Source organism: Hyla sarda, chromosome 2 (assembly GCF_029499605.1).
Source record: "Hyla sarda isolate aHylSar1 chromosome 2, aHylSar1.hap1, whole genome shotgun sequence".
NCBI classification, from domain to species: domain Eukaryota; kingdom Metazoa; phylum Chordata; class Amphibia; order Anura; family Hylidae; genus Hyla; species Hyla sarda.
The window spans coordinates 429,999,404-430,025,700 of record NC_079190.1 but is presented as its reverse complement, the minus strand read 5'-3'; the positions used below and the strand labels follow the sequence as shown (position 1 = coordinate 430,025,700).

Sequence of the window (26,297 nt, the reverse complement as noted above, 5' to 3'; positions counted from 1 at the left end):
TGCACACGAGTAGAGCATCTTCACGGTTTGATAACTCAATAAGTTTCTTATCGTCCGTACTCTCATGGTTAATTCATACGCTTATTATATACGGTACATATACTCACTGATGATACATTCACAGCATTTATACTGTGCAGACTCGTTTATGCTGTTCACCTCATGGTTATTCTCTCACTTGCTGGTGTTTTACACGGTCCACAAACTTGGCTTTTATGCTGTTCACATATTCTTGGCATGTTCATGGTCTTACGTTCTTTCTACCATGGCAATCAAACACCTCGTAATTATCATTGGTTCATACGCTCAAAGTATCATTCGGTTCATGTTAATGGTATTTCATACTGGTTACGGCAGTATACTGCCTAGAGCAATTATACGGTTCATACACTCATGGCAGTTATAGTGGTCACACGCTCACGGTTCTTAAGTTGTTGTCATGTTCACCGCATTCATACACGCAGGTTTCATACACTCATGGAAGTTATATTGGTCACACGGTTATGGTTTTGTTGTTCACACGTTCACCGCATTCATACACGCAGGTTTCATACGCTCATGGAAGTTATATTGGTCACATGGTCATGGTTTTGTTGTTCACACGTTCACCGCATTCATACACGCAGGTTTCATACGCTCATGGAAGTTATATTGGTCACATGGTCATGGTTTTGTTGTTCACAAGTTCATCGCATTCATACATGCAGGGTTCATACGCTCCTGGAAGTTATATTGGTCACACGGTTATGGTTTTGTTGTTCACACGTTCATCGCATTCATACACGCAGGTTTCATACGGTTCTCACACATAGTGTCATGCTGTTTCGTGCGATTGTGGACACGCGCTCATAGCATGTTCACAGCATTATACTGCTCATAGTACTCATACCTCATAGCATCATACCACATATTAATTCGTAGCACATATGCTCGACGCTTATACTGCACATGTACTTGTAGCATTTATGCTGCACATACTCATGGCCTACATCAGGCACATACGCTCTTAGCATTGATACTGCAAGTATACTCATAGCATTATACTGCTCATAGTATCATACCAGTATACGCTCATAGAATTTATACCACATATACACTCGTTGTAGTCATACCACAGACATGTTCACGTCATGTATATTGCACATATAATTGAAGCAATACACTACACGGATATTCGTAGCATTCATTCTGTACATACGATGGTAGTAATTATTATGCTGACACGTTGTAGTACTTATTCTGTGTACATGTAGCATTCATTCTGTTATGTTCTCTGCATTAACATCCATAGCGTTTACTGTACATGGGTAATGGTATGTATTCTGCATGTTCATCCATAGCGTCTACACTACACACATGCTCCCATAGCTTTTACTGTACGTATGTTCATAGCATTCATTCTGTGTATTCGTTCATAGTCTTTTATTCGGAAACTTCACTCAGGTTTGTCAGGATGTTGCCCTATTGCCTGACGCCTCTTCAGGTTAAGGGGTCAATGTTGGTTGCTACTGACTCGTTCAGAGCAATGGCATTGTTGTTTATTGTCATGACAAATTCTCAGGTCAGATACAACCTCCTGTGTTGTATTTCACAACTACGTTATCAGTTAGTTATAGTACACATATTCAACTACCCGGCACAGGTACTCTTTCAAAGGGTGGTCATCATTTTAGTGGCACTAATTGGCTGTTCAATACCCGGTCACCTGACTCGTTCCTTCAGGATTAGGGGTTGAATCGCGGTTGTTACTGACTCACATTCAGAGCAACCAATTTCAGGAATAGTCACAATGTTAACCTGTTGCCTGACTCCTCTTCAGGTTAAGGGGTAATGTCGGTTGCTACTGTCTCATATTCAGAGCAATTTTGTCGTTTGTGTATTTGTTATGACCTGACACGTTTTCAGGTCCGATACAACCTCGTCTGTTGTATTTCTCGATTACGTTATCATTTCGTTATAGTACACAGATTCAACTATCTGGCTTAGTTGCACGTTACGCTCATAGTTTAGTAGTCTGGTTACGTTCATAGTTGTACTTCAAGTGGTTAATAGTTTTTCTGCATTTCCATCCTTAGAGTCTACACTACACATATGCTCCCGTAGCTTTACTGTACTCCTGCTCATAGCTTCCATACTGCATATTCGTGCATAGTGTTTATACGGAAAGCTTATACAGCTTTGTTAGACGTTGCCCTAAGGGGTTAATGTTGGTTGCTACCGACGAATTTTCAGAGCAATTACATTGTTGTTTATTGTCATGACCTGAGACGTTCTCAGGACAGATACAGCCTCCTCCGTGGTATTTCATGACCACGTTATCAGTTACTTATAGTAGACATATTCAACTATCCGGTATAGATGCACGTTGTCTTTTATCTTTTTAGAGATATGTTGTTTACACTTTATTTCTAAGCATGTATGCTGTACTCATAATGGTGTTAGAGCATAAATTCATAACATTCCTTACATTTTCACGGTACTTACGCTCCCAGCTTGTGTATGATACATGCACCAGTACACAGCATTTGTTGCATACTACCATAGTTGTATGCGGGTAGGTTATTATGTGCATTCGTTCCTAGTGTTGAATAGCAGTTGCACCTCTGGCTGTACATATATTTACAATACACGGTTACAGTATTCATATTGTGCTTGCATTCATTGCAGAAATATCGAGCACATATTCTTAAACCTCCTAAGTCTGCGGGGGGATGCAACACATAGGTTATTGTTACAGACATGTCTCAGAGCAGTAACATATTGAATAGCGACTTGTAGTTGGGTATACTGTTAGCAGGTTATGCCGCACATCCGGTTAACATGTTTCATGCGGTGCACACAGTGGGTGTAGATCATTTGGTTAGGGTATTGGACACAATTGGTCATTTTTGTTACTGCCTTCAGAACAACACGCTAGCTTCATACAGGTTTTTTGTCAGGAATACTAATGATGTTACCCTGTTGCCTGACTCCTCTTCAGGTTAAAGGGGTAATGCCAGTTGCTACTGACTCGTTTTCAGAGCAATTTTGTCGTTTGTTATATTTGTTATGACCTGACACGTTTTCAGGTCAGATACAACCTCGTCTGTTGTATTTCTCGATTACGTTATTTCGTTATAGTACACAGATTCAACTATCCAGCATAGTTGCACGTTCTCTTTTAAGGAGGGCCGGCATTTAGTTGCAGATATATTGTGTATTTAATACACAGTTACATGACTCATTTTTTTAGGATCGGAGATTGAATCGTGGTTGCTGCTGTCTCATTTCAGAGCAATTGATTTGACATGGTTATGTAGGTAATCTGACATGTTTCAGATAGCATACAATTTCAATATGGCATTTCACACTTACGTATTGGAAGAAAAAAAAAGTGGTTTACAAAGACCTGTGACGTTTACAGGCACAATGATTTCACAAAGACCTGTCATGTCTACAGGCTCGCTGGTTTTGCGGGGACCTGTGACGGATTCAGGCACGACGGTGTCACAAAGACCTGTCAGGTCTACAGGCATGATGGTTCACCTAAACACTGGTCACGCAGGGAGCTGTTATCTGCAAAGGGTCATCACTTCCAAGTCCAGTTGGGTCAGTACAGTGGCTAGTTAGGTATGTCTGTTGTTACTGTCTCAATCAGGTAAGGTGAACCTTCGTGAACCTTGTCAGGCGACATGACCCACACGGTCTATCAGGTAGATAGGTATGTCTTGTCATTTACCTGTCAGTTTAGTTTTTGCCTCTTAAATAGCAAGGGATTGGTGCTTTTCAGACCTGCCATGAAGTTAGCCTTTCCGTGTCCATTTGAAGTAATGTCACAAGTAGGGATGGTAATAGGTATAATTCAGTTAGCATATTTGGCAGGGAATGTTATTCTCAGGTTGATTCTTTACAGATGGACTTACTACCACGGTTTCAAAAGTATGGTTGCCAACTCTAGTAGTCACTAGTTGGTCAGGGCTACTCTTTCAGCACATTAGGTATAGTCTACTTCGGGTAGGGAAGATTGATGCTGGGTGTAGGATGTGTTATTTCAGGAATTGTATTTATCCTAGCATGGTTGCTTTTTGCCCTCTATAGGCGTGCCCTCATTACGCGGTTATGGCACAACTCAGACCGCTATGCTAGGGTAAGATCTTGTATAGGTATGTAGGCAATCTTTCCTGTCACTAGTACACGTATGGAGCCCCGAACACAAGTATAAAGCCTGATGGGCTGTATTTGTGTGATGGGCTGTATTTGTGTGAGGGGCGTGTGTATATAACTTCCCCTCTCCTACAGGGGCGGAGCACGTGACGTTTGTGGAACCCACCCAACCCTCCCTTATTCTATTTCTTCACTATAGTGCATGCCCTCATTACGCGGTTATGGCACAACTCAGACCGCTATGCTAGGGTAAGATCTTGTATAGGTATGTAGGCAATCTTTCCTGTCACTAGTACACGTATGGAGCCCCGAACACAAATATGTATTTATTACATTTTTTACAATTTTTTGTATGGTATTTTTTTTCTCATTTCGAGTCTGTGTATACAAAGAACTACTTTGGACTACGGTGACCAGCATTTTTTTTGTTTAATATTAATAAAATGGTTAACGAGGGCTTGTGGGGGAGTGTTTTTTGGAATCAAATTTTTTTAAACTTTTTTTTTTGTTTTTTTGTTTTCTTAACAGGATTAGTAGTAGAAGCCATCCAATAGACGGAATTCATCAGTAAGCTGTGCTTAGCATTAGCCCCAAAAACAGTTAGCGACAACCCCCAATTATTACCCAATACCCACCGCCACAGGGGAAGAGCCGGTACCAACAGGCCCAGAGTGTAAAAAATTGCGCTTCTGGGCCTAGGCAGTAACAGGCTGATGGTATTTAGGCTGGTAGGGCCAGTAACAATGGTTCTTGCCCACCCTGGTAAAGTCAGGCTGCTTGGTTGGTATCATGCTGAGAATGAAAATACGGGGAACCACACCCATTTTTTGCATAAATAATTAAATAATAATAAAAAAAAAATGCATAGAGTTCCCCGTATTTTCATTCTCAGCGCGCTCCCACTGCTCGGACGCATTTAACACCCACCTGCTAGCTATTGCAAGACTACAACTCCTAGCATGTCCTCACTCTAAGGGCATGCTGGCAGTTGCAGTCTTACAACAGTGGGTGGTATATACGAGCAGCCAGTGATAGATACGGGCGGCGGGTGATAGATGCGGGCGGGCAGCAGGTGTTAGAGGGGCGGGACTTTTTCTAAGCCAACTTTTTTCTTTGTGTAGATTTGCGACTTTTTAGTTCGTTTGCTACTTTTTGTGCGACTTTTTAACAAAAAATCACAGTTAGTAAATCCCTGCCTACAACTAAGAAAAAAACAGGTCTCGTGTAAAACAGCTGGATTGTGAGAAATTGTGCAGCCTGACCAAAAATCCTGTGTAATCCCTTGATAAATTCCCCCCCAAAGTGTTACAAATAAAAAAATTGCCTTCAGAGGAAACCACCTAAAGAACCCTCCCTCCCCCCCAAGAAGCCTTTCTGTACAAGTGTACTAGTTTTTCAGTGAAAGGCATAACACAATGCAGAAAAAAGTATTGCAGTGTTTTATTGAAAATATCAATTGTATATAAAGTCCTAAAAAAAAAAGTAAAAAAAAAAGTGGTTAAGAAGATTCTCATATAAAAAATACTTATTTGGTATGAATTTGACTAAAATATTGTTTGTACTTCAACAAAACAAATAAAAAATACAACTTGTCCCACAAAAAACAAGCTTCCATCAACTTACATTGATGGGAAATAAATGTGTTATGATTCTTGGAATCTGGTGGCACGAAAACAAATTATTTTTTTTAAAGTCTTTTTATTGTTCAAAAGTAGTGCAACACATAAAGCTAGTTTGGTGTTGCTATAATAGTAAAAAGTTGCCGAATGAACACAACATGTCATTGATACCATATGATATATACTGTATAGACAAGTACCCCCCTCAACTAAAAAAAAAACATTTGGTGGAATCGCAGTTGTTTTTTCACCCCCTCGAAAAAAAGCGTAAAAGTAAAATTATGCCATATATTATATGTACCACACAAGAGTATTAGCAAACTTCAGTGTCGCTCACTACATCGGCTTAATCCACCACACCTGCGCACGGACGCGCCGATCCCTTCCTCGGCCCAAAGCAATTGCAGAAGAAAAGGATTGTCCAGCGCTAGGCTTGCGTATAAAAGCTTGTTCTTTATTGGAAAATTTACAGAGATCACTCGACAGAGGACAACGTCCTCTGTCGAGTGATCTCTGTGAATTTTCCAATACAGAATAAGCTTTTATCCGCAAGCCTAGCGCTGGACAATCCTTTTCTTCTGCACACAATAGTATATTACAAAAAAAACTTGTCCTACTGTAAAAATAAATAACAAAAAATAAGAAAAACAAAATGCTCACTGTGTGAAATAATTCTATATATATGCTGTTCTATGCTATAGGGTGTTATCTAGTTTTTGTTTGTTCATGAAGATTTTCTTTTTTTGTACATGATGTAAACATCTGTTAATTTTAATGATAATAACAGGACTTCAAGGTAAATGATGAGGGCCCCACCTTGCGCAGGGACCTCTCTGAATTTGGCCCTGCTCCAATCCTTTCTTATCTTTACTCCAGGCTTATTTATTCCTCTGTATCTCAAAGAAACCCCATATTTACGGTAGACAGGACACATACTGATTCCCAATTAAATGGAACACATCCTGAAGGGACACTGAGAAGGTCTGATCACCAGAAGGATATCATACAGACACAATGCAGTGAGATGAAAGCAAAACATGGAAAAACTTCAGAGCGCTGAAAGGGTACAAGCAGGTGAAGAGAAGAGATGTGAATCTACACTGAAGATAATTACGCTCTCATTTAACATCAACAGATAACACTGATTTGGATCAATCAACGTCTCTAGATTTCTAAAAATAAGCCTGAGCAGGGGTGTGCGTCTCAGCATGCATAGGAGCAGTTACACAATATGGTGCTGATTTCACCTCAACATAATGACAAGGTGACATCAACTGGGAACTCCTACAGAGCGCTTACTTCTGTCACGATCACATAACACAGATGTAAATTCTCTATCCATTTGGCACTGGTGAGATTGGGGTACAGAGTCTAAGATGAGATTCATTCAAGGAGGTATGGACTTTGCTTCACAAAGATCCTCGAGTCCCAAGAATAGTCATGGATTGGCAGCAGTAGAGTCAAGGATTCTTACCAGGAGAGTTGTCAGGATACAACAGGCCACAGGATAAGATTTTGTCAGCAATGGAGCCAAAACTTAGAATCCAAAACAGAACCAGACAATTTCAAGAATGAAGGAGAAATAATACCCAAGAACAAGACTGAGGTCAGTATCACCAAAGACAAAAGCCACAAAGGTGCATAAACCTTATTTAGCTGACAAAGTAAAACCACAATGGGGGAGATTTATCAAAACCTGTCCAGAGGAAAAGTTGCCCAGTAGCACATAGCAACCAATCAGTTCGCTTCTTACATTTTTAACAAGTCCTCTGCAAAATGAAAGAAGCAATTGGATTGGATGCTATGGGCAACTTTTCTTTCGCACAGGTTTTGATAAATCTCCCCCATTGTCTCCCCTCTATATAAGCCATCAGGCCTGTCATCATTTTTGGAAACTAATAGCCTTGACAATACAATGCTGCCATGCAGTTGGCTATACACAGGATAGGGGATAAGTAGCTGATCACGTGGGGTCTGGGATCCCCTGCAATCTCCTGTACAGTGCCCCGGCTCCGCTTCACTAAAGCACGTCTTGTACCCAGCAGGAAGCTGGTCAAAACAAGCCCCCTCCATTTATCTCTATGAGAGAGGCGGAGGCACAGTGTTCACATGGAAATGGATGTGGGGGGTCGTGTTTCGTCCAGCTGACATACTGGGTGCGAAATGTCACCAGGGCAGCAAAGCCGGAGAAAAGACAGGGATAGGGGATACGTTTTTGTCCAATGGATGTCTTCTTTAAGATTTCTCGCGGCCAAGAATTACCTCCGCAGAACCAGTCAAAAAACAGTTTAGGCTCCATTCTCCAGTACAATACCCACCTTTTTACAAACTCCCCATGTGAATTGCCCCACACAGTAAAAGTGCCCAATTTATGTCCCCATATAATAGTTAGGTCCCCTCTGTGCCCCCATATATACCTGTAGTCCCCCAAACTGCCCCATATATAGTTTTAAGCCCCCCAAAATGGCCCGATGTATAGCTGTAGGCCCCCATACTACCCCGCTTCAGTGCTGCACTGCTCCTCTGGTCTGGGAACCTATTGCTATGGCTCATAGCAGTAGGTCACTTAAATACAGCAATAAACTTCAATCCACTCTATGGAAAGTCTCTATATCAATGTCTACGGAGTTCCACCTTATCCCTCCAAATCAAGCACTTAGATCCCAAGCAACAGAGGATTCAGCAATATATACAATAAGTAAGAGGAATTCACAGATCTGTTTCAGCAGTTTTTTATTATTATTTCATATTTGTAGCTTTACAGCATGATTAAAATAGTAAGGAGGATGGAGCCATTGCACACACGTCCATAGCCGAATTTAATGCAACGCTATGGATGTGTGTGCAATGGCTCCGTGCTCCTTACTATTTTAATCATGCTGTAAAGCTACAAATATGAAATAATAAAAGAAAACTGCTGAAACAGGTCTGTGAATTCCTCTAACTTATTGTATATATGGATGAATCCTCTGTTGCTTGGAATTTCATAGCAGTAGTTCTCCAGTCCGCAGGAGCAGTGGAGCACCTAAGCTAATGATAGTTACTGCCCACAGCAGCCCGGTGCCTGCGTTTCTCCTCTCCTGTCCTCCTGCTCCGCTCCTCGGTGCAGTGACATCAGCCTACCAACAGCCATTGCTCATTTCTTTTAAAGTAGCCCTGGCCACTTTAGAAGCATTGGTTGTGGCCGCCATTACTGATTTTTTTCAAGTACCCCCCGAAGAACTGCTTAGTACCCCATGGGATACTTATACCCAGGTTGGGAACCACTAATCTAGTAGATCATGCTGAAGCTCCACTGCGTGATCCTTTTTTTTTTTTTAAGAGATAAGCCAATGCCATCACCAGTGTGGCAGCGGCTTACTCATTCTCTCTCCATTGAGTGCACATGGTGTTTTTTTTTTTTGAATCCCACAAAATAACAGCATATCATTAAAAAAGGACCAAATGCATTCACTAATCGTCAAAGATTGGTCCATTGAACTTGATCCATGGACCTGGTGCGGGTATGCCCTGTTACACATAGGCATACCATTCTACTGATTTGCCGACATATACTAAAACATAGCGTCATTTTAAATGTGAACATAGCCTTAGGCTCAATACACATGGAGAAACCATAGACACTTTTTGTGTCACCATACGGTGGCTTGCATTTTCCCCTAGAAACAATGCTTTTAGGGGGAGGATCTTAGAAATATGGAAGGCATGGTACAGTTTCTGGCTCAAAGCTTTCATATAAATCCATGACAAAATAACAAATGAAATTGAAGCCATATGGAAACATATTACCGGGCCATAAACTCCTACAACATGCATCTGTAATATGGACGTACAGCACAAAGCAATCTGTAATTTCAATTTGAATACTGGAAAATCTACAAGATAAAACTTTCCTTCATTACAAATAGATTAATTGTTATAATTACAATGAATATCCCAGTACAATATGTCCATGAACAAATGAATAAACTTTAGCTTCACTGAGTAATGAAAAGGGCTTTGGTATCTTCTAACATAACATGGGTTTAAGCAGTGTGTTTAAATACTTGATATCTTGAAGATTCTTCACAAGGACACCCCCAACTCGTTGCCATAGTTTCCAAACACTTAGAAAGGTTGTCAGTGATGTCATTTCTTTACGGGCGCTAATTATCAATCTCTTCCTCTCTCTTCTCTCCTTTGTTCTCTTTACAAACTAATTACAATGTTGTCATTAGTCAAAGAGTTGGAACTGACAATAATTATCTAATAAGATAATGATTTTCACAAAGTGCTGTTAAGAAGAAATAAGAATGTAAACTTTTTATTTTTTGCCCACAGGCAGATGCAGAACTTGTTATAATGAGCGCCCATTACGCATACAATGGTTTTGTTATGCAGGCGTTCTTACATGGCTTCCTACAAATATTGTACACGGAACTATGTTGGTTTTTATAACTGTTATTAAAAAAACAATAGGATCCACAATGCAATTTAAACATTTATGACAAGTAAGACAACAGAATACTTATTTTAAATTCAGACCTTACAGGTCCGTAATCATTTTGCACCAATACTTTAAGAGGTACTCCACTGAAAAACATTTTTTTTAAATCAACTGGTGCCAGAAAGTTAAACAGATTTGTAAATTATTTCTACCATCATCTTTAGTAACTTTTTTTTAAAACTTTTTTTTTGTAATGTTATAGCCCCCATAGGGGACTATAACATGCATTATGCAGATTGCAGGCACTGATCAATGCATTGCCATAGCATAGCATTGATCAGTGTTATCACCGCTCGACTGCTCCTGCCTGGATCTCAGGCACGGAACAGTGATATGGCAATTGGACACGGGGGAGGCAGGTAAGGGACCCTCCTTATGCGTCCTAGCTCATTGGGACACCGCGGTGGTTAGTGTAGTTCATAATATAGTGTCTGTACCTGTACCTTACTCACTATTCAGCTGATGGCAGGGAGACTTTCTGCTTCAATGGGTGGAGTGATCGCTTGGTGGGAGAGGTATCAATCTGCAACTAATGCAACAGCTGTAGGCACCCTGATTGAAAACCACAGGTCTTTTGTTTCAATGGGTGGGGTGGCTGATGTGTGGGAGGGAGGAAAATTGAATTGTGGGATTTGTAGTCAAAAAAAGAAAAGACAAACAGGAGATACAAGTTCACAAAAAGCTAGCCACAGTGTTATGGTAATCTCACAACATAGCCATTTAGCCCCAAGACAAGCACAGATCCTTACTAAGCATTTCCATTACTGTCTGCCAGGTACGTACTAAAATCACCTTATGGTGCATAACCCCTTTAATGAATCACAATATCTAAGACAGGAAGTTTCTCTGCTTTTAGCATTGAAAAATCTTATGCTCTGCCTGAACACTCAGACCCCAACCGAACAAAACTTTTGACATGTCTCTAGGCCAGGGTTAGGCAACCTTGGGGACTGCAAATGTTGTTTACTACATCTCACATAACACTCTTACAGCCAAAATGCTGCCAAAGCATCATGGTAGATGTAGTCCAAAACATTTCCAGGCCTATGCCTGGTCTAGGACATGTCCAATTTTTTTTATATAATGACAGGCACACTGTAAAATGACAACATTTATGTTTAATCATTCATTTACCACAGACATATTCCATAGCACTGTACAGAGATGATCACATCAAACCTTAGTATGTTTTTGAAGTGTGATGGGAAACTGGAGAAACCAATGCAAACATGGGGGGAACATACAAACTCCATGTAGATGTTGCTTGAGCTGCTCTGTGCTGACAATGTGCGCAAGCACAGAACTTGCTTTGAGGCTGCCAGGAGAAGACAATATTACAGCCCATGCACTGCCCCCTTGTTAACCGGGGCTTGTGCAGGTTTTCTTGTGATAATAAAAGGTAACAAAACAGCTTAGTGGCTTTCAATTAAGGTTGTGAAGGAGGTTTCAATTGTGCAAGTGCCACTGCTAACAAGTGGATGGTGTAAACTTGGCTTTTGTTAGCCCAGGTAAAAGCGTTAAAATAAAATTATTAAAACAAAAGTAGAGGAAGATCAGGAAGACCTTGAAGATGGAACATCAATAGGGGCGCAGACCTCTGGGCTAGTAAAATGGATTTTTATTAAAAAGATGCAACGCAAAATTAAAAAGAGCATTTCCTGTCTGGACCGGGCTTGTCATCAGGCAATCGTGAACTAAAAAACCCGTGTAGTTTTTGTAACATCAAACAGGATTACTTCCGGGTTCGATAACTGTACTAGTCGAACTGGAACCCATGGACATGTTTTTCCAAAGTAAAATAATGCCATGAAACATACAGACATTAGTGGAAAGTAATAGCTCAGAATATAAAATGCAGAATAAAATAATAACAACCATATAAGACTATATATATTGTGAAACCCGATATGTGCAAATGATGATGAATGGTGGTGCAGGCGCAAAAAGGAGACACTGGTCTGGCTTGCTGCAAAATAATTATCCAGAAGTTGTGGGTGCGCAAGCGCATTGGACAAACCGATGGCCCCGTGACTAAATGTATGTGGCTGGATAAAGATATGCCGGATTAATGTAAGTGGATGACATGATTATGTGATAATTTCCTTGACTTAATTTAACCCATGGGGGGACAACGTTTTCATCTTGAAAATACAGAACATCTCCAATCTTTTTAGTTGTTCGAAGCGATTATTAACTGTAGTTGGTACGAAGTCGATTGGTATGATGGTGATGGATGGATTTTGATCAAGATGTACTAAAGTAATGTGTTTTGAAAGACCATGTAGCAGAAATTTTCTTTTAATAGTCATTCTATGCTGGTTGAGACTCAGATGTAAGGGTCGGGTCGTGCGATGTATGTATTACAATGTAAACATTGTATCATGTAAATAACATGATCTGTATGGCAGGTGAGATGATATTTTATATCAAATTTTTCACCTGTATATGATGACACAAACTCAGCGTGACTGTGACATATCTGCGTACAACAGAGGCAACGCAATCTTCTGCATTTGTAGCTGCCTTTCTTTAAGGGTGTACCGAAAGGATCCGTAGGAATGAACAAAAATTTATTCTCCAAACCAATAATAATAAACCTTATTTTTACCAACTACCTAAAGTACACAATTCTATTACACAACCATTATCGCCTGCACCAACACCACACTAAGCAATTTAGCGCATTACCTGGATCTTTATCTTCACGTCCATGTTACTAGTCTTCCAAATTAGCTAAGGGATTCAACACAATTTATCGAACATCTTCTCCCCTTACAGTGGAAATCTGACTACACCCTTATCACTTGTGATGTTACGTCATTATATTCCAATATACAGCGTGATCTTGGAATCAGATGTGTCCGGCAGGCATTAGAAAAGACACTTCCATATCCCCTGCACATTGTGATTTTCTTATCAATTCTTTATCATGCATCTTACACAATAATTATTTCATATATGATGGTACAATATACCACCAGAGGCTTGGAACTGTGATGGGCTCAAAGGTCCTACCGAAACCATCCCTGCTTTCCTTGAATATCTGAACAACAACAAATGGGGCATACAGTTTACTCTTGAAGTTATCAAGGAAAGTATTGACTTCCTTGATATTTACCTTACACATAACAAATCCTCCCTGCTCACATCCACCTTTTTGTAAAAAGATGGATGCAAACAGTTACCTCGATTTTCATAGTGCACTCTATAAAAAGTGGTTACTGAACATTCCTTATAGTCAATATAAAAGGATAAGGAAAAATTGCACCAATTAGGAACAGTTTAAACAACAATCCAAAATATTACATGACCGCTTCCGTCAAAAACACTATCCAGAAAAAGTTCTAAATCATGCCTACAATCATACCAAAAAATTATCTCAGATGGAATGTCTAAAGAAAAACATCAAACAAAACAATAATTTACTGGAGGAACCAGACCTGATGAAGAAAAATCTATTTGCCTCTAATTTGATCACTACCTACTGTAAAGATTCCCGGAAAATTAAAGACATATTGTCTCGCCATTGGCACATCCTACAAGCAGATCCGTTTCTGGCCCCAATCATTCCTTCACAACCTCGCTGTACATATAGAAGAGCTGCATCATTGAAAACTATCCTGGCTCCCAGTCAAATCAGACGCCAACAGAAGAAACATGCTATTCCTACGGATCCTTTCGGTACACCCTTAAAGAAAGGCAGCTACAAATGCAGAAGATTGCGCTGCCTCTGTTGTACGCTGATATGTCACGGTCACACTGAGTTTGTGTCATCATCCACAGGTGAAAAAATTTGATATAAAATATCATCTCATCTGCCATACAGATCATGTTATTTACATGATACAATGTTTACACAGTCCATTGCAATACATAGGTCGCACGACCCGACCCTTACATCTGAGACTCAACCAGCATAGAATGAATATTAAAAGAAAATTTCTGCTGCATGGTCTTTCAAAACACATTACTTTAGTACATCCTGATCAAAATCCATCCATCACCATCATACAAATCGACTTCATACCAGCTACAGTTAATAATAGTTTCGAAAAGCTAAAAAGATTGGATGTTCTGGATTTTCAAGATGCAACGTTGTCCCTCCATGGGTTAAATGAAGTCAAGGAAATTATCACATAATCATGTCATCCACTTACATTAATCCGGCATATCTTCATCCAGTCACTAGCTGTCCGTCATGCAGCTACATACAATTAGTCACAGGGTCATCGGTTCGTCCAATGCGCTTGCGCACCCACAACATCTGGTAAATTATTTTGCAGCGAGACAGAGCAGAGTCTCCTTTCTGCGCCTGCGCCACCATCCATCATCATTTGCACATATCAGGTTTCACAATATATAGTTTTATATGGTTGTTATTATTTTATTCTGCATTTTCTATTCTGAGCTCTTACTTTCTGCTAATGTCTGTATGTTTCATGGCGTTATTTTACTTTGGAAAAATGTGTCCATTGGATCCTGTTCGACTAGTACAGTTATTGAACCCGGAAGTAATCCTGTTTGATGTTACAAAACTACACGTGTTTTTTAGTTCACGATTGCCTGATAGAGAGCCCGGTCCGGACTGGAAACGTTCTTTTTAATTTAGCGTTGCATCTTTTTAATAAAATCCATTTTACTAGCCCAGAGGTCTGCGCCCCTATTGATATTCCATTTTCAAGGTCTTCCTGATCTTCCTCTACTCCTGTTATTGCACTTCCCAGCAGAAAATACGAGGAACCGGGAGGCTGCGACCTACTACCACAAGCTGAATCAGATGTTATGCTCTTAGTATAACACTCTCAGGTAAGGGTCCAACTTGTTGGCTCTGTTTCTTTCCTATTTTTGTTCCATTGTACTCCTGGTTAACCTGCAAGAGGTGCGCACAGGCCCTATATCTCTTTTTGTATCTACTAATTATTAAAACAAAGATATACACAGATTCAAGCCTTAGTTTATACATCTAAAACCTGCTAAAAGGTCTGATTTTTTGTGTGCAAATTACGCTTATGGTATAGCTCCACCTAAAGCTGTCCATGCATTCTCCAAAAAAAGAAGGAATAATTAGGTTGTTGTGGTGAATATATGTGTGCACCTAATGAATCAAATCCCATCTTCGGTAAGTTTTAAGAGGTTTCTGGGTAACATCTTCCTGCATTCCCTTGACCTGACCCCATCTCATTATTGCTTCTTAGTATACAGCACTAAAGCAGTGCTGTAATAGGCCTGTGTAATATTGCCTCATTCAGTGTAATTAATAGCATTTTAAAATTAATCATGATTTCTAATATAATTAGTAAGAAAAAGAACATAACAAGTATCATTTTATGTGTGAAACATGCTCTACCGATCCTAATCTAAACTCCTTAAGTGCCTTTGAAATGAAGAACTTGGAGTAATTGTAGCTCCACTGGACCAGGGCAGAGCTGCTTTGATGCAATTTTGTGCTACAGGAAAGCAGAGTAGTTTTAGTGGGGAGGAGGAGGCAAGCATGTAGCAGAGGGCTAGGTGGGTGGAAAGCAGATTTTCCCTAAGATAAGACCAATTAAAGCTCTCAGGCGCCTAATTAGCCGGTAGATTTCTCTTTCATCCCAACTTCATTCAGGTCTTTTTTTTATTCACAGATGTGTTCATTAAAGATGATTTTAACTCTTCTCCTTCCCATTTCTTCAGCTAAACCAGTAGTTCCTTTCTTCCCAGAGTGCGACATAGTATCTGCTGCTATTGTGTTGTGTTAAATGGTGTACAGTCTGACACGGGTCGTTGCGTTCATTCCGTGGGCGGATTCATCTTAGTAATCATGTTAAACTGGATTTAAATCAAAATATGTTTTCAATCAGTATCAATTCATGGCTGTATAATTGCCTCAGTCAGGTGCTGTGACAGGAGGAAATGAATCATACTGACTGAGATATCAATCCATCACTTTTCCAACACATTCATAAACAGATCCGTGTAAAACCTGAAATAACAGATGGGGCTTGTATTAAGCGGGACGACAAAGTAAAATTATTTGAAAGCCTCAAAGTCCAAGTTTGACAGCAGAATGCACAAATAACACTGTGTATAGTTCTTTGTGTGCCACTGAATAGCAGCTTGTACTGCAGCATGTGAAAACAGTGTGACTTTGTGTTATTGCAATGTCCCGGTACCCGTGTTCCAGCTGAAATCTATGTGAAGGTGAAGATGTGATTGAGGAAACTACTGCTAACTGCATAAATGTGTGTGTGGGGGCTACTGTGGGTTCACTTTCTCAACTGTTTTTGTGTATTACATTGCATTATTAGCATAGGTAATACAAGAGTGTAAGGGTTAAATGTTTGCATATGCTTTGTAATGATGAATGATGGCTTGATCACATGACAATTCCCTGAATAGATTTCTATGCAGAACTTCCTAGAACAGCTATATGAAAAGTCCTTAGTCAACCCTCTCTTCTTTACGGGGTACTTCACTGAAAGCATTATTTTTTTTAATCAACTGGTACCAGAAAGTTAAACAGATTTGTAAATTACTTCTATTAAAAAATCTTAATCCTTTCAGTACTTATCAGCTGCTATTATGATCCACATGAAGTTCTTTTCTTTTTGAATTTCCTTTCTGCCTGACCACAGTGCTCTCTGCTGACACCTCTGTCCATGTTAGAAACTGTCCAGAGCAGGATGGGTTTTCTGTGGGGATTTGCTCCTACTCTGGACAGTTCCTAAAATGGACAAAGATGTCAGCAGAGATCACTGTGGTCAGGCAGAAAGGAAATACAAAAAGAAAATAACTTTCTCTGTAGTATACAGCAGCTGATAAGTACTGGAATGATTAAGATGTTTTAATATAACTAATTAACAAATCTGTTTAACTTTCTGGCACCAGTTGATTTAAAAAAAAAAAAAAAAAAGCAGTTTCCAGTGGAGTACCCCTTTAAGCCTGAGATGACACAGGTAGAAATTAGCGAATTTTTGAAAAATTTGATTCGTCCGACTTGCCAAATTTACCAAAAACATTTTTTGGTCCGAATTTATTTGTGGTGAGTCGCTATTAAAAACGGCTATTTCTGGCCTACAGAGAGCCTCAATAGGGGTGTAGAACACGTTTTCTTGCTTTAACACGCATAGGGTGTGTGTGGGGTTTGTTAAATAATATTGTTATTCAGTAGAACATGCAAATCAGAGGCGTCTCTATTAGAATCACTGTTGCAGAGTGGCAGAATGACAGAACCTGGAGGTGGCATCAGTATAAAGAGACTATATAGTGGCTGAATGACACAGTGTGGAGGTGGCGGCAGCATGTGGAGACCATATAGTGGCTGAATGACAAAGCATGAAGGTGGCAGCAGCATGAGGAGACTTTAGTGGCTGAATGACACATCTTGGAGTTGCAGCAACATGAGGAGACCATATAGTGGCTGAAAGACACAGCCTGGAGATGGCGGCAGCATGAGGAGACCATATAGTGGCTGAATGACCAAGCGTTGAGGTGGCGGCAGCATGAGAATATATTGTGGCTGAATGACACAGCCTGGAGTTGGCGGCAGCATGAGGAGACCATATAGTGGCTGAATAACACAGCCTGGAGTTGGCGGCAGCATGAGGAGACCATATAGTGGCTGAATGACACAACGTGGAGGTGGTGGCAGCATGAGGAGACCATATAGTGGCTGAATGACACAGCGTGGAGGTGGCGGCAGCATAAGGAGACCTTATAGTGGCAGCAGCATGAGGAGACCATATAGTGGCTAAATGACAAAATGTGGAGTTGGCGGCAGCTTGAGGAGACCTCATTGTGGCTGAATGACACAGCTTGGAGTTGGCGGCACCATAGAGTGGCTGAATGACACAGCCTGGAGTTGACGGCAGCATGAGGAGACCATATAGTGCCTGAATGACACAGCATGGAGGTGGCAGTAGTATGAGGAGACCATATAGTGTCTGAATGATAAAGCGTGGAGGTGGCAGCAGCATGAGGAGACCATATAGTGCCTAAATGACACAGCGTGGAGGTGGCAGCAGCATGAGGAGACCATATAGTAGCTGAATGACACAGCGTGGAGTTGGCGGCAGCATGTAGTGGCTGAATGACACAGCCTGGAGTTGGCGGCAGCATGAGGAGAACATATGGTGGCAGTATGAGACAGCCTGGAGCTGGCATCAGCATGAGGAGGATATATGATGGCAGAATGAGACAGCCTGGAAGTGGCAGCAGCAGCATCAGGAGTCCTGAAAGTGACCTGGTGGCAGAGTGGTGCGGTGGGTTGCAATACCAGTACCCGGTGATGAAGGTGGGAGAAAAAAGGAGAATTTGGCATCAGATATGTGGCATCAGGCGGGTGGCTGGATCAGAATAGTAGCTGAGACAGGTAGGCAGAAGAAAACAGTCTCTTTTGTAAAAGTGTTAGTGTGTACAAGCAAGTATTGAGTATATGCATTACATAAAATGTAACTTTTAATAATATTCTTAGGATAAAATATAAGTACCCCAAATTTTTTTGAAACCAAACAAATGGAAAGGTGTGCAAAAAAACACCATGTGCCACCTAGTATTGATATCACAGGTGGAGGGGAACAACGTATGGTCCATTGTAACCGGTGGGGGTAAAAACTTCCCCTGTAAGGCCCTACTTTCGCATTACTAATTCCCTTCTTGGCAAGTGGTGCTCGCCCTAAAAAGGACGGCCCCACACAGGAAACTCTCCCTATATCCATGTACAAACACTGCCAAATCCTGGGAAATTGTTGTGTTTGTAGGGGGAAATAGGGAGAGGTTCCTGTGTGGGGCCACCCTTTTTAGGGCGAGTAACACTTGCCAAGAAAGGAATTAATAATGCGAGAGTAGAAAGTTTTTACCCCCACCGGTTACAATGGACCATATGTTGTTCCCTTCTGCCTATTAGAGGTCTTTGCATTACATCAATACTTAGTGGTGTAGGTGACACATGGTGTTTTTTGCACACCTTTCCTTTTGTTTGATTTCATTTTTTGGGTACATATATTTTTTCCTAAGAAAAGTTAAGCTTTTGCTAATGTATATCCTCAATACTTTATTGTGGTTTGCTGCCGAGGAATGTCTGTAAGGGTGGGTTCACACTACGTTTGTAGTGTACAGTTGCTGGATCCGGTTGGGAGGGGCGAAAACCGTCCGCTCCCATATCCCAGCCGGATCCAGCCCGAACCCCATTCATTTCAATGAGCCGACCGGAGTCAAACGCTGACTCCGGTTGTCTCATTTTTGCCCCGTATATGGTTTTCTGACCGGACCTTAAACCGTGTTATACCCACCCTAACTGGGGAGCAGCACCTTAAATATGTTTTGCATTATCCATATTTGTGAAGTGTCGGTTTGATGCCGATGAATGTCTGTAACTGGGGAGCAGCACCTTAAATATGTTTTGCACTATCCATATTTGTGAAGTGTCTGTGTGGCACCAAGGTCAATATACTCTGTTGCATCAGGCATTGGTGGGTGGAAATCCTGGCTGATCCATGCCTGATTCATCTTCACAAAGGTCAGTCTCTCCACATTTTTCATGGACAGACGAGTTCTCCTTGGGGTTACTATGACCCCCCACGGATCTTTAAGGTGTGTTGGCAGGGTCATGTAAAGGTATGCCACCACCTGCTGGTTTAGGTCCTGCTCCAGGTCTACCTGCTGCTGATGAGTTGCTTCACTAAGAAAGCTACTCATCAATGACTGTAGACTCAGGCTGCTGCTGATGGAGCTGGTACTGCTCCTGCCACCCCACCCCTCCCCTGCAGCCAATGCAGTGGAAGGTGAGCGCAGAGGGCCCCCCCGAGTCAGACCTGCGAGAGGATGGATGAAGTCACAGATAGGCATCGACCAACATACTACGTAGGATGTTTCTGTAGTAGGTCAGTTTGTCCTCCTTCTCAGTGGGTGTAAAATAGGCCCCTATTTTATGCCAGTAGCGAGGGTTCACTAAGGTGGAGAGCCAGAAGTCACCCCACTGTCGAATGGTGACAATTCGGCGGTCACTACGAAAGCAAGTGAGCATGCACCGTGCCGTTTGTGCATGTGACTCGGAGGGACTCCCTGCCTACATCTCCTCTGCATACTGCCACGGTGTGTCTAGGTCCTCTGTCTCGCCTTCCTCATAAACCTCTAGCTCCTCTAGCGGCTCCTGCTCCTCCTCTCCTGTCAGATGAGTAGAAAAACCGCCCATCCCTTGAAACCTAAACTGTGCTCCACTGTGCCCCGCCCCTCCTCCAGTTCAGCCTCCACAGGGCTCATGCGGCCGGTAATGGTTTTTCTCTGTTTGTATAGTCAGCCCAACATATGGAGGGTGGAATTCTAATGTGTGGAAACGTCGCAAAATCAGTGGGGGACACTATTCTGACGCTGCAGTTCAAGGAGGGGGTGCTTTGTGGTGGACGAGTGGCTGAAGTGCATGCAAAGTTTCCTTCCCATTGTTAGAAAGTCTTGCAGATTGGGGGAAAACTTCAGGAACAGCTTGACAACCAGATTGAACACTTGTGCCATGCAGGGAGCATGGCTCAGGCTTCCTTGTCGCAGCGCAGACAAGATGTTCTTTCCGTTGTCGGTCACCATGGTTCCCATTTCCAGTTTTCGTGGAGTTAGCCATGATTCGATTTCTTGATATACTATCTCACTTCAGAGCCCTGTCGTATTTCACGGAAACAGTTTAGGGCCACATATGGGGTATTTCCGTATTCGGGAGAAATTGCACCACAAATTTTGGGGGTCTTTTTCTCCTTTTACCCCTCATGATAAGGAAAAGTTGGGGGCTACACCAGCCTGTTAGTGTAGAAAAAAAAAAAAAATTACACTAACATGCAGGTGTTGCCCCATGCTTTTTATTTTCACAAGCGGTAAAAGGAAAAAAAAGACCCCCAAAATTTGCAACACAATTTCTCCTGAGTACAGAAATACCCCATATGTGGGCGTAAAATGCTCTGCGGGCACACAACAAGGCTCAGGAGTGAGAGCGCACTATGTACATTTGAGGCCTAAATTGGTGATTTGCACAGGAGTGGCTGATTTTACAGCAGACATAAACGCAAAAAATTCAATACTCACATGTGACCCCATTTTGGAAACTACACCCCTCACGGAATGTAACAAGCGGTAGAGTGAGCCTTAACACCCCACAGGTGTTTCACAAATTTTCCTTAAAGTTGGATGGGAAAATGAAAAAAAATTTGGGATTTCATAGGAATCTTGTGGTAATTCCACAGTTAATATATGACGTCGACAACCATAGGGCCTCAGCCTTGAAAAAGATTACATTAAATTTAAATAGAAGATTTTGATTAGATTTACAAGTTTAATGCCCTGGGTGCTTGAAGCGTTTGCTTTGAACTAATACTGTATGACCACAAAACCCAATATAAGGGTACGTTCACACGAGTGGATCCCCAGCGCGTATTATGCTGTGGATCCGCCACTGAAGGACCACTGTATGCTGCCTTTACAGGTGCCTGCTCGGAGCGGCATTACACCGATACGAGCAGACACAATGCGATGTGCGAGTTGCTGTGCACATGCACAGTATACTTGCACATCACGGCAGCGGCCGCGATGTGTGCGAGTGCACTGCGCATGCGCATCGACTCGCACATCGCTTCAGTTTGTCTGCTTGTAGCGGCGTATTGCTGCTCCAAGCAGGCATCTGTAAAGGCAGCATACAGCGGTCCTTCAGTGGCGGATCCGTAGCGTAATACGCGCTGGGGTTCCGTTCACATGGCAGCACAATGACAGAGCCAATAGGTGGCAGCAGCTCGACAAGACCATAGGGCCTCACAATAAAAAAGATTAAAGATATTTTGTAAAATTTAAATGGAAGATTTTAGATTAAAATTTTTAAAGTTTAATTTAAGGTGCCAACAGCATGAGGAAACCATGTGGTGGCACAATGACACTGCCTGTAGGTGGCAGCAGCATGAGGAGACCATAATGTGGCAGAATGACACAGCCTGGAATTGGCGGCAGCAAGAGGAGATATTTTTTTAAATCGCATGTGGCCATGTTAACATCCTCCGGATACTTCATGACAAACTCCCACACTGCTGAGTAGCCGATTTTCCCCCCCAAGAGTCCGCACTAACTGACTGCTACTGCCACAGACTCCACGGACCCCTGTCCACTACCACCCGGGAAGGTAGGCTGCCCCGAAGCAGGTGGTCTACCCCGGGCATGTTTGGTTCCAGACTTCCCACTGCTGCCACCATGCTGACTCCCAACCATGCTACCACCGTGCTGGCTCAACTACTGCCTCACTGGCAACCCTCTTCTCCTGATGATGATGAATTCTTCTGCACCCGACTTCCAAGTGCGATTGGCTTCATCATCATCGAGTTGTGTCTGCACATCACTTATGTCCTCCTCAGGTTCCTCAACAGTGTGTGCTTCAGGAGCATGAACGCTCGCAACACCACCTCCCACAGCACTCTCCTCATCACTACTTGCCCGCATAGCGAAGGAAGCGGGGGATGTCTCCTCCACTTCTTGGCTGGGCAGTAGCTGCTGACTGTCCTCTAGTAGATCGTTCTGACTAAAAAGTGGAGCAGAACCCACAGCATAAGATACTTCTGTGGGGGAGGGAACAGCATAGGCCATAGGCAATTGGAGGACAGGGACTGCTCCCGGGCCATGCCAACTGAGGGTTGTGTCTGAGGAACCCACTGACTGTTTACTGGGGTTGTCAGATGTCACTTGTGATGAAGTGGATGACCGAGTTTACCAGTCAATGACAGCAGGTGGGTTGATTGTCAAGACACGACCGCTAGATGATATCAGGAACTCAGGCCTCTCGCTATGACTCCTGCTGCCACCCGCCCCTAGTCTGCTGGGACCACTGCTTGCGCATGATGAATTTAGGCCTCTGCTACTCCTCTGTTCACGTCCTGGCACTTCTCTGCCTGACATACTTAGTGCATATATGATTGGTGGACAATACGCTCCACTACGCTTAAAACAGTATTTGAACAGCAGCAGGTGTGTACTTTTGGCTGGTTTTTCACAGTAACTAGGCCCTTAGGACTAAAACAAAATGGTACAACATGTAGAGGGGAGTAGAATATGCTCCACTATGTTTAAAACAGTATTTGTCTTGAACAGCAGCAGGTGTGTACTTTTTGCTGGAACAAAATGGTACACCACCTATGTACACACAGGTTACACTTAATAGAGGACAATATGCTATGCTACGCAAACTGTATTAGGCACTAATATCAGGTGATTATGGCTTTAAGAGCTCTGCTCACCTTAACTGGCTGCACAGTCACTGTGTACTACTCCCAAAATTGCACTCTCTCTCAATCTCTCTCCCTTCTCTATCAGTGCTTCTAAGTTGGATTTGGGCTTGAGGTGAATCGCTGTTGTAAAAATGCTTTCTTGTGAAATGCACACTGCTATCTGTCCCTCTCTCTCTGTAATAGAACGCGAAGTGACTGGCTGCAAGATGGCTGCCGATTATATACGGTTTTGACATCAAACGGGTGGCTGGCTGCTGATAGGCTGCACGTGGTTCAGGGTCATCCCACCTACCTGTGTTCCCTCCTTCCCAGTGTTCCTTGCCCCATGTCCTGACATGCGGAGCCGCCATCTTAGATGCCCTTTAGCCTGGACCGCACTAAATTGAGTTTAATGAAGCGATTCGTGCGATCGAATTGCGGCGAGATTAAAATTCTTTGCGAAGCGAATTTTTCCGGGGATTCGTAACAAATTCGGATTCCTCAGATTTGATTCGCCCATCCCTAGTACTAAGTGCTTATGTTATCTAATGTAATGTGTATATATTATTATGTTCCTTTAAATACTGTTGTAATGTGTTGTAAACAAGGAAGGTACCAGTGACCATGTGACCTATAGAGGGAACTATGGGACACCTACAGAGTCTCCCCCATATAAACCCTGGGAGGAGCTTGTTCCATCTCTTGAGTTCTGAGGTCAGTGAAGTCAAGTCCTGGGAGAGTGTCTGGTGTACTGTGGAGACCTAAAGCCTACCACGCAGCCAAAAATCCGCTACCCCACAGGTGAATGTCAAAACTTGTCAAGCTACATACAGGGTAAAGTCAGTCTAGTCAATTCACTCAAGATCAGTCTGTATACAGTCAGCGTGGGTCTGCAGCAAATTATCTAAATCCACTCTAAGTCCCAGCGAGCCATAGAGTCTCTGAAGTTATTGGTTATCTTCTTGGAACTAACTGAGCTGTCAAGACTATTACACCTGTCTACCTCAGTAAAGCTGCTGTTGTTCCGTAACTTGACGTCAGAGTCATTATTTGCCCCGTGCCTAGCCCAGGATCCAGCGGCCATACCTTCCACTGGTGCAGAGGTTAAACCATGCCCTGGCGTCATGAATGCAAGGGGTTAATGCCATCTGCCCCTAGGGTAATAACATCTGCCCTCATCATACCCTCACCACAATATGAAAACAGTAAGTATTGCAATTTGTGCATATTTTTTATTTTATGTCTTATCCCTTTAACCTGTTGGGGATGGAAGGCGTGCCTGCACGCCCTTCGCCCACTCTCATTCTATAATGCGGGGCCACGCCGTAGTCACATGTCATAGTGGGTCAGGCCTGGCCTCTAACAACTGCTGGGACCCGTGGCTAATGATTGCAGTGCAGCGCACTATTAACCCTTTAGACACAGCGTTCAAAGTTGAATGCTGCGTCAAAAATGAATATAAACTAATGCCGGTGAACTCAGGGGGTTGTTTGGGATCGCCATAGCGAAATGGCGGCATCCTGAACACCTGTAGGACAGTAGGAGGGTCCCCTCCCCTACCTTTCTCCTCACTGTCCGATCGCCGAATGACTGCTCAGTGCCTGAGATCCAGGCATGAGCAATCAAGCGGCAGAATCATTGATCAATGGTTTCCTATGAGAAACCATTGATCAATGTAAAAGATCAGGGTGTGCAGTGTTATAACCCCTTATGGGAGCTATAACATTGCAAAAAAAAAAAAGTGAACAAAAATAGTTAAGATCAATTAACCCCTTCCCTAATAAAAGTTTGAATCACCCCCCTTTTACCATTTAAAAAAAACCCAGTGTAAATAAAAATAAACATATGTGATATCGCCGTGTGCGGAAATGTTCAAATTATAATTAAACCGCACTCAGTTCACAATAGCGTATTTTTGGTCACTTTTTATGTCATGAAAAAATGAATAAAAAGCAATCAAAAAGTCCGATCAATACAAATGGTACCGCTAAAAACTTCAGATCACGGCGCAAAAAATGAGCCCTCATACCGCCCCATACAAGGAAAAATAAAAAAGTGTTAGGGGTCAGAATATGACAATTTTAAACATATACATTTTCCTGCATGTAGTTATGATTTTTTCCAGAAGTACGACAAAATCAAACTTATATAAGTAGGGTATCATTTTAATCGTATGGACCTACAGAATAAAGATAAGGTATCATTTTTACAGAAAAATGTACTGTGTAGAAACGGAAGCCCCCAAAAGTTACAAAATAATTTTTTTCTTCAATTTGTGGCACAATGATTTTCTTTTCTATTTCGCCGTAGATTTTTGGGTAAAATGACTGATGTCATTACAAAGGAGAATTGGTGGTGCAGAAAATAAGCCATCATATGGATTTTTAGGTACAAAATTTAAAGGGTTATGATTTTTTTAAAGTAAGGAAAAATAACGAAAGTGCAAAAACGGAAAAACCCTCCGTCCTCAAGGGGTTAAAAGCTATCAAACAATTGTTTATTTTCTTTGAATGTTTATAGCAGGTTAAGTGGCTTTTTACAAATTTGGTTCTAGCAGATACTGTACATGTTTGTGCCGGACCAGTGGGGCGAATGAATAAATCTTCTGTTCAGCCTTGTTTAATATGTTGCTGCTGTAAAGCTAAAGAATTGCCATTAAAACTAATAACCAAAGATTTAAAGTAATAGGGAACATATCAAATGATTTATCAGAAATATATTAAATCACTTCTCAAATCTCTCACTAGTTTTCCCTTCAAGGCTCATTTAAACTAGATCTTAGGGGAGAGTGACTGAGCCAATAATTCATTGTGTCCCTGGATCCTTCAGGTCCTTGGTTAGTCTCAA

The 26,297-nt window shown here is 41.9% G+C and overlaps 1 protein-coding gene across 2 annotated transcripts in view; it reads right to left on the bottom strand.

Annotated features, from left to right (window-relative positions):
- Nucleotides 1–26,297, bottom strand: part of SEZ6 (seizure related 6 homolog) — a 707,842-nt gene that overhangs the window by 28,352 nt on the left and 653,193 nt on the right. The window lies entirely within an intron of this gene.